The sequence below is a fragment of the Bidens hawaiensis genome, unplaced genomic scaffold, assembly GCF_021521415.1.
Source record: "Bidens hawaiensis isolate Kalapana, Puna unplaced genomic scaffold, B.hawaiensis_p1.1 tig00027541_1, whole genome shotgun sequence".
Taxonomy (NCBI): domain Eukaryota; kingdom Viridiplantae; phylum Streptophyta; class Magnoliopsida; order Asterales; family Asteraceae; genus Bidens; species Bidens hawaiensis.
In genome coordinates this window covers 234,956-247,430 of record NW_027494459.1, presented here as the reverse complement: position 1 = coordinate 247,430, position 12,475 = coordinate 234,956, and the positions used below count along the sequence as shown (strand labels likewise).

The 12,475-nt window shown below is 34.8% G+C and overlaps 2 pseudogenes across 1 annotated transcript; one reads left to right on the top strand and one right to left on the bottom strand.

Annotated features, from left to right (window-relative positions):
- Window positions 1–1,020: 1,020 nt before the first annotated feature.
- On the bottom strand, window positions 1,021–3,847 carry LOC143575562 (bystin-like; annotated as a pseudogene).
- Window positions 3,848–6,281: 2,434 nt separating this feature from the next.
- Window positions 6,282–12,324, top strand: LOC143575571 (UDP-glycosyltransferase TURAN-like; annotated as a pseudogene). The gene is made up of 16 exons (XR_013142790.1): window positions 6,282–6,382; window positions 8,487–8,520; window positions 8,602–8,657; window positions 8,754–8,894; window positions 8,978–9,126; window positions 9,222–9,311; window positions 9,577–9,643; window positions 9,719–9,782; window positions 10,095–10,209; window positions 10,317–10,483; window positions 10,581–10,691; window positions 11,274–11,335; window positions 11,404–11,456; window positions 11,533–11,608; window positions 11,682–11,810; window positions 12,116–12,324. The product of XR_013142790.1 is annotated as a UDP-glycosyltransferase TURAN-like (transcript).
- The last annotated feature ends 151 nt before the right edge of the window (window positions 12,325–12,475 follow it).

Below are 12,475 nucleotides of genomic sequence, written 5' to 3'. Positions count from 1 at the left end.
AGCCAGAAAATTGCCACTGGTCTTTTAAAGCATACCAATAGGACTAATTTCCCGAAAATTATTTTTTTTATAATTTATCATATATAAGACATGAGTACTCCTTAGGTACTCTCCGCCTAGCGACTTCAACAACCATGGGTATACAGTACACCGATTGTAACAGTTTCGGTTTGGGACTTAAAACTGTTCGTGCAAATTAGTAGAAAAAATTTATACAAACTAAAGATTTTGAAAATAAAAACAAGCTTAAGCATTGTGGACGGCTATAAAGTTTTGGGCTTGGTCCAAATATTAGTCATTTCAGCGCAATCAGTTGCTTCTCTATAAAACTAAAAACTTCAGTGTATAGGCCCAAACAGTGGCAATTTTTAGCCCAAAACCATGAACTTCAAACTAACTTTAATCTATAATTTTATGTAAGATGATGTAATGTTGTTCCTCGTCGAGTCAAGCCAAGCCGAGATAAGCTCGACTCGCCTCAAATGTCAAACTGAGCTACAGACTTGAGCTTGAGCCAAGTTTTACTCGGCCTGGCTCGGTTTAAAACAAAATTGGCTTAGCTTGATTTCGACTTTGTTGGAAAGTCGTCTGGATCAAGCTAAATACAAAACAGTCGGATTTTTGACCAAACGGCCACCACTCTTTTGTTTACCTTTATTAATCGAACTCGAAACTCCAATTTACACTATGCACAGCTTAAATCCGATGCTTAACTCCTAATAAATTTAAAAAAATAAATAAATAATTGTCTACAGCTCGATCATTACCTCTTGATTATCTTGATCACAAACGATTATATTTGAACCCAAACAACCTTCAACTTCTCGGTCCACCAAAACCGTTACAACTTAGAAGAAAGAAAAGATCTCTCAATGAATTGAACCGAACAATAATGGAGAATTAAACTTTAAATATAGAATATCTTTCACTTGGGCTATAAAATATTAAAAGTTATGGTCAATTTAAGCTAGCCAAACAAACGAGCCAACCTTAAGCCAGCCCTTTTCGAGTTTTTGTTGATCACGGAAATATTAAAATATCAAAAATGTCTTCATCTATAGTTTTGTTGATCACGAAAATAGGGGAAGGTGATGTAGAGTGAAAGAGAGAACATTAATGATCTACAAAAGCAATGTAGGCCCGTTTACATAATAACGGGTCAACTTAGATTGTATCGTAAACGGGTCGAAAGTTAAATATAATAACTCACTTCATTAACAAGAGTTGATTATTAAATTAATAATTTAGTTTTCATAATCTTAATTGATACAACAAATATTTAGTTATAGAAAAAAGTGTTCACGGTTTGACCCGTTACCCAATCTGTTTTGTTGACCAAGCTGACCCGACCAGTTTTGACCCGTTACCCTACCTGACTCAGTCCGACCTGTTATGACCTGTTTGACCTAAACGTTACCCAGTCTGACCTGACCTGTTTTTGACTTGTTAGTCAACCTGACCCAAGCCGTTTTGACATGTTGCCAATCTGAACCAACCCGTTATGACCTGATTTGACCCGATTTGTTACTCAATCTGGCCCGACCCACTTTGACCTGTTAATCAACCCGACCCAACTTGACCTGTTAGCCAATCTGAACTGACCCGTTTGACCCGTTAATCAAACTGACACCAGCCGCTTTGACCTATTAGCCTATCTGATCCAACCCATTACCCAATCTGACCCGCCCCATATTGACCCATTAACCAACCTGGCCCAATCTGTTTTGTCCCATATTGACCTGTTTGACACAACCCGTTTTGGCCCGTTTGACCGATCCATTTTGACCCGTTACCCAACCTGACCCGACCCATTTAGAATAAAGCAAAAGGATATATATAAACATTAGATCATCCTCTTCCTCCCCATGAATTCGGCTATTATTCAGCTCTCTTAATATTTCAGGTGTGACCTGCATCAACAAATAGTATCTTATAAAATGTGCAACCATTGCATCGATAACTCGATACGGTAGCGCATATTTCTTCTACACTAACAACTTTATAAAATAACTAAAATTTAACTGAAATCATTTTGAATAATCAGAATCAGGTAACTTTGCTTTACATTATGTTTAATTATTTAATTAAACATATACCTTATTGTGCCACCATACTCCATTTCTGCAAGTTTCATTAATGCAAGACTGCATATTTAAAGATAACAAACACATTGATTATTAACAAAAGTTGACAAAATTAAACCAATGGTATAATCTTTTTTTTTTTAATTAACAAAAATTTGCATCATTACAGTTCAAAATGCACCCTTCACTTTTCAAGAATTGCAATTTATACCCCTAAAGTTCTGATGGTATAACTAAATAGCTAAAATCAATTCATTCATTCATTTGACTTACAAACTGCCCAAGAAAAGCAAATTCAACAAATAAAGATTCACTGAAAACTTACAAGAAGTTGTTTCTTTTAAGCAGTGTTGTAAATATCGGCAATTAGTTGGCAACTACTCGGTGATCAGCGAGTTACTGATTAAATTTCAGCTAATCGGTGACAATAATCGGTCAAAGTCGGTCCAAATCGATAAAAAAATTGGTCAAAATTGTGTCAAGCTTTGGTCAAAAATGGTCAAAATCTTTAAGTATTTGAAAAATTATATATAAAATTAAAAATAAAATTAAAAAAATTGTGTGTGTGTGTATAATTTTGAAAATTTACATATAAAATTTCCAATCCGATTAATCCCGATTGATCGCTGGTCGGTATTTGACCACCCAACCCAATTGGGTCAAAATGCACCCTCATCTTTCAAGAATTGCAAATCCTACCCCTAAAACATCTAACTGTATATAACTAAATTCATACCTCACATAACGGTAACAAAATTTCGTTATTGAAAGCAGCCGGTTTTTACACAGCCTTTTACAAAGCTTGATACAACGCAAAATGCAGCGTTTTGTTCTTCTTTATATCTTGTCTAATACGCGGAAGTAACACAAATTTGTAAAACCGTTCAACTTTCTTTGAACTCATGTTGGAAGCGAGGATTCTGGTGGCTTGATACCCTGCATTTGGTGACCACTTTTCGGGCAGTTTTCCGGATGTGTATTTGTTAAGTGTCTTTCCAACACTGCATGCATACCCGAGTTAAAGTTTTAATATTTTCTTGATTCGTGTTATAAATACGTTTTAAACATCTTAACATGTATAGGACCTTTTGCATACTTCTACGATGGAATCGAGTTTTGGAAAGGGTTGATTTCCTGCATATAAACATGAAGGCACTTGATCATTTTCTTTGATTTTTTCGACAACGATATCAGCTAACGCGCGCTGCTTCATTGAGTCCTTGAAGTAGAAGGCTTCTAGCAACTTTTCTTCATCTTCATTAATTTCATAATGTGTTGCCACGTGGCACTATTATAGTTCATTTTTTAAAGACATATCTTAGATGACTGCATGCGTTAATAGATTACATTACATTATTATCTTTTATTCAACCTGTGCAATGCACGATTTTTTTTTTAAACATAACTTTTTATTAATAAGTATATAACATTGCATTTACTCAACCCGTGTAATACACAGGACTGTTAACTTAGTTATTGATTAAATAAGTTTCATAAACAAATACAAAGAATAAGTGAAACCTCGTAACCGCCAAACCGACTATGATTATCAGCGAATCCAGCACAAGTTATCATCATCATCTCCATTGTCGAGCTCATGCCTGCTGATAACAGCTGCAAAATACAAATTGACCAAGGCCAGATAAGCCGCTCGTGAGCCACTCGAGATTGGATTGATAAAAAGCTTGAAATGAGCTCGGGCCAAGCACAAGCCTTAAATAAAGCTCGTTTAATTATCAAGCACGGCCTCGAGCCTTACGCATTGTTAAGTTTTACCTCTTTTGGACTTCTATGTATTAATTTCACACTACGCACCCGAGTTTGATTCGAGCTTTGGCTCGGTTAAGGTAATATACTAGCTCGAATAGCTCTTAGGCTCGCTTAAGTTTTTTCTCAAAACGTTTACTTTTTTAAACAACATATATAAACAGAATAAAGGAACTTATGTGTACTTTCAGTTGCCTGTCATATTAACTACCACCTTGAAACTTGTAATGCTTTGCAACGTGTGACAATATCGGTGGCTTATATTATGAATGGTGTGCTTTTGTGAGACAACTATAAGTTTTATTTAATATATATATATATATATATATATATATGTATATAATACAAAAGGTAAAGTTGAGTTGATATTTTCACTTGTCAAGGACTTGTTTGGTATTTTTAAGAAAAATCAGGGTCTGTTGTCACTTAAAGTATTAATAAAGTATAGGGTGTAAAATATAAACCTTGTATAGGTTGACGGGTTGCGGGGTTGGTATATAACCCAAACACGAGTCATGAATTTATTAAATATCAATATAAACCCGGAAACACTTAAAATCGTGTAACCCAGACATAACTTATTTAACTATTTTATCTGAACATGTCATGCGGGTTGACGTTAGTATCAAGTTGTAAACATGTTAATAAGGTTGTCGGATTGTAAAAAAATGGATTAAATGGGCCGTACGTATATTGGTGGGTCGATAGCTTTAATTAAATGGGTTAAACAAACAAGCCAACCTAAACACGACCCATTTATTAAGCGAGTTGGATATGGCTACTCAAACCTTATTATATTGTATCATGTTTCGGATTTCCTTTGGAAATTTCAAGTCTCTTATTGTAACTTTTGTTTACAGTGACGATTCGTTATCGATAAATTTGTTAGGCGCATTAATATTATGTGTATAAAAATAATAGGATGAGTTAAACGTAACTTAAGATGGAAATATATATGGGCCCTCAAAAGATTAAATTTGCTTCCGCACATAACTCAATATTGAACATATACATGTCGCTGGTACTGAGTTCTAAAATCGTGTTTGCCAAAGGAAACATAGTTTATAACGAATATTTTATAGTTAGTCAAAGTATCTAATTCATCATGTCCTGGTGTATGATATGAATACTCGCCTCAACGCTTTAACATGCCACACTATTTATAAATCCTAAACACTAGACCTGAACTATTGTACACATAAATATAGTCAAACGGCTCAAATATCATCCCAAAGTAGAAAAATGAACTTTGTATCGGTAACGATACTGAAAGTATTGGTACCGAAAATACTTGGTACTATTTGCTCATTCCAATTTAAAGGAAAAGTTCTCAAAATATTCTTTTTATAAAAGAGAGAACTCTAAGAGGTCGCTCCCTTTTTTTAAGATTCTCTTTTCATCCCTAGCAAAACTTATCGACTCCGCCAAATTGGTATTCGCGTCGACAAGTTTTATGAGCCAATAAAAACCAGCCATGTGTTATTGAAGGCAACAAGTTTTGAACCAAACCCGTCGAGGCCAACATGTTTTGTGTCCTACCAAAACCATCGGCTCCGACGGTTTTCAACATGTTCCCATTGTTCAAAATATGTCATCGACGGATTTGTGTACACGTGGCTGGTTTTTATTGGCTCACAAACTTGTCGGCGGAAATACCAATTTGACAAAGTCGACTGGTTTTGTATGGATGTTTTAGGAACTTTATACAATTTAAATCTTAAAGAACATCATAAATCATACAAGTTTATATAATTTCAACTACTTAATTAATTTGGAGTAGGGTTGTTCACGAGTCTAGCTCGAGTGGGTTCGTCATGAGCTCGAAATTAAACGAGGCAACTCAGCTAGGCTCTTGCTCGATTTTAAAGTTAAACGTGCCAAAGATCGAGCCAACGAGCCGAGTTTGACTCGGTTACAAAAATAAGCCAACTTAGCTCATGTTATTTATTTTTTTAGCTAGTTTTATTCAAGCTTTTGTCGAACAAGCCTTTATTATTATTATTATTATTATTGATACTGATTTTGAATTCATCTGTTTTCAAGAAATCCGTTTTGACCCGAACCCATTTGATCCTGACCCGTTTTGACCCGAACTCATTTGATCCTGACCCGTTTCGACCCGAACCCAAAAAACCCCTTTTTATTTGACCAGACCCACCCATGACCTGTTTTGACCCGACCCGAAGCTATTTGATCCTTACCCGTTCATTTTAATGGCTATGAAACACAATGTTCGGATGCAATCATTATTATTATTATTATTTTCATTATTATTATTATTATTATCAATCCAATTGCAAAACCTTCTTCTGTTTTACAAGTTACCCAAATCCGATCTTGAAAACCAAGCAAACACTCCTAATCCTTCAATTCAAATCCAATTAGCATCTTCAATTCACACACTTTAACTACAATCCGTTGAATAATAAGCAATGGAATCGGGTAAGAGACGGCGAGCAGCAGTTGTAGTACTCGGCGACATTGGCCGCAGTCCTCGTATGCAATACCACGCTCTTTCTCTTGCTCGTCAGGTTCATCTCTCTCTTTATTATCTTATTTAAATATCAAATAGTTAGGGTTTGAAATTGCATGATACTATAATTATCCGGAATTTGTAATTGTTAGTGTAATCTGTTTGATTTGGGGTCAAAATTAAGCGAAACAGTTGTATAATTAACTCGATAGTTAAAATGAGATAATGTTAAAAAGGCTTGTTTTGTATGTAATTGTAGTTGATGCTTCACATTTGATATTTAGGTTACATCTCTAGTAATTAGGAATTACGACCTAGTTGCTCGTCTGGTAGGGGTGCAAATGAGTCGAGCTACTCGAGAGCGGCTCGTTAAAAAGCTCGATCGAGCCAAGCTTAATCGAGCCCGAGCCTAAAAGTAAGCTCGTTTAATAAACGAGCTCGAGCCGGCTCGCGAGCTTAAACGAGCCTGTCATTTATATGATTTTTAAAATATATATTTAATTATTATTAATTAATATTTATAATGTTATGAAAAAATAACTAAATAATATATATTATTTTATACCTAAAGTTATAATGGAAAAAAATATATAAATATAAAAATAATTATAATTATTTAAAAAATAGTTGATACATAGTAAACGATCCAAGCTCGAGCTTGAAAATCTACTCACGAGCCGAGCTCGAGCTTTGAAAATAGAGCTCGAAACGAGCCGAGCTCGAGCTCCTTGTAAGCTAAACGAGCCGAGCTCGAGCCTAGTCGAGCTTGGGCTCGGCTCGGCTCGGCTCGTTTGCACCCCTATCGTCTAGTGAACATGTGAATGCATGTATGCTTTCTACTAATATTACAAGGATAATGGACCATCACCGAACTGAATTAACTAGTAACCGAGAATAACTGACAGTTATGGCTATGGTTACGATTAAGGTTATTTGATTAACTGATTAATTGGTTATGGCTAAGGGTGTCTCATAACCGAACTGTACTGAAAAGAATTAAGGCATGCTTACATCGAAATGAGTTTATGTATCTATGTATGTATGCGTATATATGTGGATTGAGTGTATGTGTCAGTGTTGCAACCAAAAACCTTGCGAATATGCTATATTATTCTTTATGCAATTCCTGTTTGATGCCACCGGTTATTTTTTCATGTTCATTTAGTTAACTTTTAGTTCAAACTTGCCTGGCCAGTTAACCAAACATAACCAAAATGAGCCGAGTCGAGCCCGAGCTCGAGCTCGGCTCCTTTAACTTGTACAGAGCTCGAGCTCGGCTCGTTTCGAGCTCAATTTTCAAAGCTCAAGATCGGCTTGAGAGTAGATTTTCAAGCTCGGGCTCGGCTCGTTTACTATATATCAATATTTTTTATATAATTATAATTATTTTTATATATTTTTTTCTATTATAATTTTATGTGTAAAATAATATATATATTATTTAGTTATTTTTATTTATTTTTTCATAACATTATATATATCAATTAATAATTATTAAATATATATTTTAAAATTTTAAAAATTATATAAATGGCAGGCTCGCTTAGGCTCGTGACCGGCTCGAGCTCGATAAGTGAAGCTCGGGCTCGGGCTCGTTTATTAAAGGAGCTTACTTTTAGGCTAGAGCTTGGGCTTGGGCTTGAATAAGCTCGGCTCGATCGAGCTTTTTAACGAGCCGATCTCGAGTAGCTCGTGAGCAGCTCGGCTCGCTTGCACCCCTAATAAAATAATATATATTATTTAGTTATTTTTATTTATTTTTTCATAACATTATATGTATTAATTAATAATTATTAAATATATATTTTAAAAAATTATATAAATGGCAGGCTTGCTTAGGCTCGTGAGCCGGCTCGAGCTAAGTGAAGCTCGGGCTCGGGCTCGTTTATTAAACGAGCTTTCTTTTAGGCTCTAGCTCGGGCTTGGGCTTGAATAAGCTCGGCTCAATCGAGCTTTTTAACGAGCCAATCTCGAGTAGCTCGCGAGCAGCTCGGCTCGTTTGCACCCCTAGGTAAGGGTAACAACTAAACCAAACCGAAGTTCGCACATGTTAGTGTAAGTTTCTAGCTATAAATCATCTTTAAAGCTTCAAGTATCTTAATCATATTTTTTCAACTTCTTTAAGCGAATGTTTTACTTGATTTTATTTTTTCGTGTCGCAGGCACATCTTGAGGTCGATATTGTTGCATATGGAGGTATATATCGTATATCATTTCTTACAATAATCTTTGATTGAGGATACCACTCATAAATTCTTATTATGTTGTTTTGTACAGGTTCCGACCCACATTCCGCTCTACTAGAGCACCCATCTATACATATCCATACAATGGTATTGTTTCTATTACTGAAAGAACTTTGTATAGGCCAACAATATCCTACAGTTTCAGCTGATAAGAACAAATACATCTTAATTTGTTTTTTGTAGAGGCAATGGCCGTCAAAAGATGGAGTTTTACCGAAAATATTTCGTCCAGTTATGCTTTTGCTTAAACCATTGATTCAATTCATTATGCTTCTTTGGTTTCTCTGCGTTAAAATAAAGGCCCCTGATGTATTTATAGTGCAGGTAAGCTTAAGTTCACTTTCTTTCAAGTTTCTAAGGTTTTATTATTTTTTTAGTTAGTTTGATTCGTGTTTATAATTTTGTAGAATCCACCTTCTGTTCCGACTTTGGTTGCTGTGAAATGGGCCAGCTGGCTGAGACAATCTTCCTTCATCATTGATTGGCATAACTTTGGATATACTCTGCTTGCATTATCACTTGGCAGAAGCAGTCGTTTTGTATCTATATATCATTGGTAAATCCGTAAATAAACTATATTTGTTACATGATCAAGAATACAAAGTATTGTGTGTGACATGATAATAAAAACCAAGGTTTTAACTCTTTTAGGGTTGAATTACATTTTGGGAGGATGGCAAATGGATCCTTGTGTGTCACAAAGGCAATGCAACATGAGCTGGAACAAGTTTGGGGAATCAAGTGAGACGGTTAGCTTAAAGTTCAATATTTTTCATATCCTGCTATACTTTCATGAAAATTGCAAGCAAATTTTGTTTTAGAAGCTAAATGATGCTTATATAAATTACAACCAAAATCGAACTATTTCATAATATAGCAAGACAAATATTTGCAATTTTCATGATACGGAGCAATTATTTCTGATTGATCATGTTTTTTGGTCAGGGGTATAACAGTAATCTATCTCATGCTCTTGTTTTTTTCTTTTCTCTTTTTTAATACATAGAGCCACAGTGTTATATGATCAGCCTCCTGAGTTTTTTCGGCCAGCTGAGCTTGAAGAAAAGCATAAGGTAAAACAAACAATATCTCAAAACATTATAAGAATTTAACGGTTCAAGAAACTTTATATTGATTGCTGTTTGCAGTTGTTTTGTAGAATTAAGAAAGATATGTTCCGGTCAAACAGTCCTCCAGACTGCATCAGCTATGGTAACGTCTTCCTCATGGTATTGTTATTCAGTATTGCATAAAAAGGTCTCATATCTGGGATCTGTCATATGTGTTCAGTAACCTTGTTTATTTTCACGAACAAACTTCTTAACGGTTTAATTTTTTAAAACAGAAGCCCTTTAACTTTTTAAAGATTTTGACTTTGTAGTCCAGACATGTTATCGGGTCAAAATGATGACCATAAGTTACCTTAAATTGAAAAATTTTTAAGTTAGTTACTTTTTTATGGGCAGCTTTTTTAAAGATTTCAAAGTTGATTTCAAACATAACTGTTGTACACTCATCTTTTAGGAATAACCAACCAATTCCTGCAAGATCCACAGACAACCTTGTTCACAAACCAGATTGGAGACAATTATCGATTGAAGCAGAATAGACCCGCGCTTATTGTTAGCAGTACAAGCTGGTGCGTTCTACATACCTTGCCTCATAGATTTTATGAACATTTTCAATGATTAATGGAAACATGACCGCTAATACTGATTGACTTCATAAACAATGGGATTGTTTCAGGACCCCGGATGAAGATTTTGGCATTCTTTTAGTAGCAGCAGTGATGTACGATAGGCGTGTTGCTGCATTACTAAGTGAAAATGACTCAAATGGGGATGAGTTTTCTTGGAAAGCTATTGAAGAGGGGAAAACGTTTTTATATCCAAGATTATTATTTGTTATCACTGGTGAGAATTTAATTCTTGTTATTGTGTTTTCATCTTTGACGCAACAAGAAATGGTTAAATAAAGGTTTTAACTTGGAGGATTTTAAACACTTTGAAGGGAAAGGACCTGAGAAAGAGAAGTATGAGGAGAAAATAAAGAAACTGAACCTTAAGCGTGTGGCTTTTCGTACCATGTGGCTGTCACCAGAGGATTATCCCTTGCTTCTAGGTGAGCAAAATTCCAGTTCATAATTCATTGGTTCATAACTCATTGTTTTACACTATGAATAGCTCTTCAGGTCATGGTTTATAATTTTATATCTAACAGGTCAAAAGGGTAAAGGGTAAAAAGAAAACATTTCAAATGGGTTAAAAGTCGCTGAAAATGTAGTTTTAGTGTGCATATGAATTTCTAAATATTTGTTCAAAATATAAGATTATTATTGAAATATAATAACATTTGTAATCATATTTGACACAAATTGTTTATATAAAAGGTAAAATATTTATGTGGCAAAAGTGTTTTTGGATCAAACTGACCCGTTTCGACCTATATAAAAAGGAAACAGGTGAAATGGTTTGAACTGGTCAAATCCTGTATATGTTTTTTATTCAAGAAATAAGATTATAATTGAAAGAAACTATTTCTTATCATTATCTGGCATATAATAATGCATATAATAGAAACTAAACTATATGGACAAAAACGTTGTGAACCATACAAAGATCGAACTCGTTTATCAACAGGCCTGACCCGTCCATTTTTCCACATACCCATAACGGTTTTATATTGCACGCTCTATATTTGCAGGTTCGGCTGATCTTGGTGTTTGCTTGCATACTTCTTCATAAGGGTTGGATCTCCCAATGAAGGTGCATATAGAAAATGCTGTTTGAATTTGATCTTTTCCTTTTAAAAACATGTCGTTGTATGTTGTCAGGTTGTAGATATGTTTGGATGTGGTCTTCCCGTTTGTGCTGTTTCTTATTCTTGGTAAATAAATTCTCTCCATCTTTATCAAATGACCTTTGTGATTAAAACTTTGACTTTTGTGTTGACTATTATGAAGCATCACTGAGCTTGTAAAAGTGGAGAAAAATGGCCTACTATTCTCATCTTCATCAGAACTTGCCGATGAACTCATGGTAAGTGAGTAAACCAAAAGAAATATTTGAATAATTTATTCTTTTATGCTTTTTAAGTAGGCAAGTTTTACAGATGCTTTTCAAGGGGTTTCCCGATGGGTGCGATGCTTTGAGAATGCTAAGAAACGGGGTTTTGGAAATGGGCGCGTCTGCAAAATGGGCTACTGAGTGGGAAGCTAATGCAAAGCCGTTGATATCCAAGGTAAATCTCACTTTCAGGTCAAACATTTAATTTTTTTACGACTTGAAACGAGCCGGAGCCAGGTTGACTCACTACCCCTTTGTATCTTTTTTCAAAACATTTTTTAAAACTATGGTTACAAAAATATATAATCAGTTAATCACAATAATAATTTATATTGAGCAAAAACTGCTTAAAAAGTTTCCGTGACTACGCGTTTTAGCTAACAATTATATTTGACTACTTTGACCTGCTTGAGATACACAACTTGTTTTTAAGTAAACCGGTCAATGCATTGAACAAGAGTTTAATGTTTGAATTTACAGGTGATCTCCGGTGACTTGAATTGATATCAAGTTCTTGATAGTGGACGAGACTAACTACGCTTTTTAAAGGGGTCGATTTTTGAAGAAAATTTTCTGTTTTTGAGTTTATAAACTTTTGTACTTTTATACAATATGAAGATCTATAGGGTTAACAAATGCTTTAAGTGATTAAGAACGCGTTTTTCACATCCCATTGAGGATTCTCTTGTGTAGCCATCTCATATGTCTATAACATTTATCGTATATCTTCTACTTTAGCGGAATGGATTTCTAATTCTCTTGTTTTCAAATATTTTCAATTGCGTGGTTTGGTAGGTCGGGATGGATATAAACATATTGTATAACATTGAGTCTCGGTTT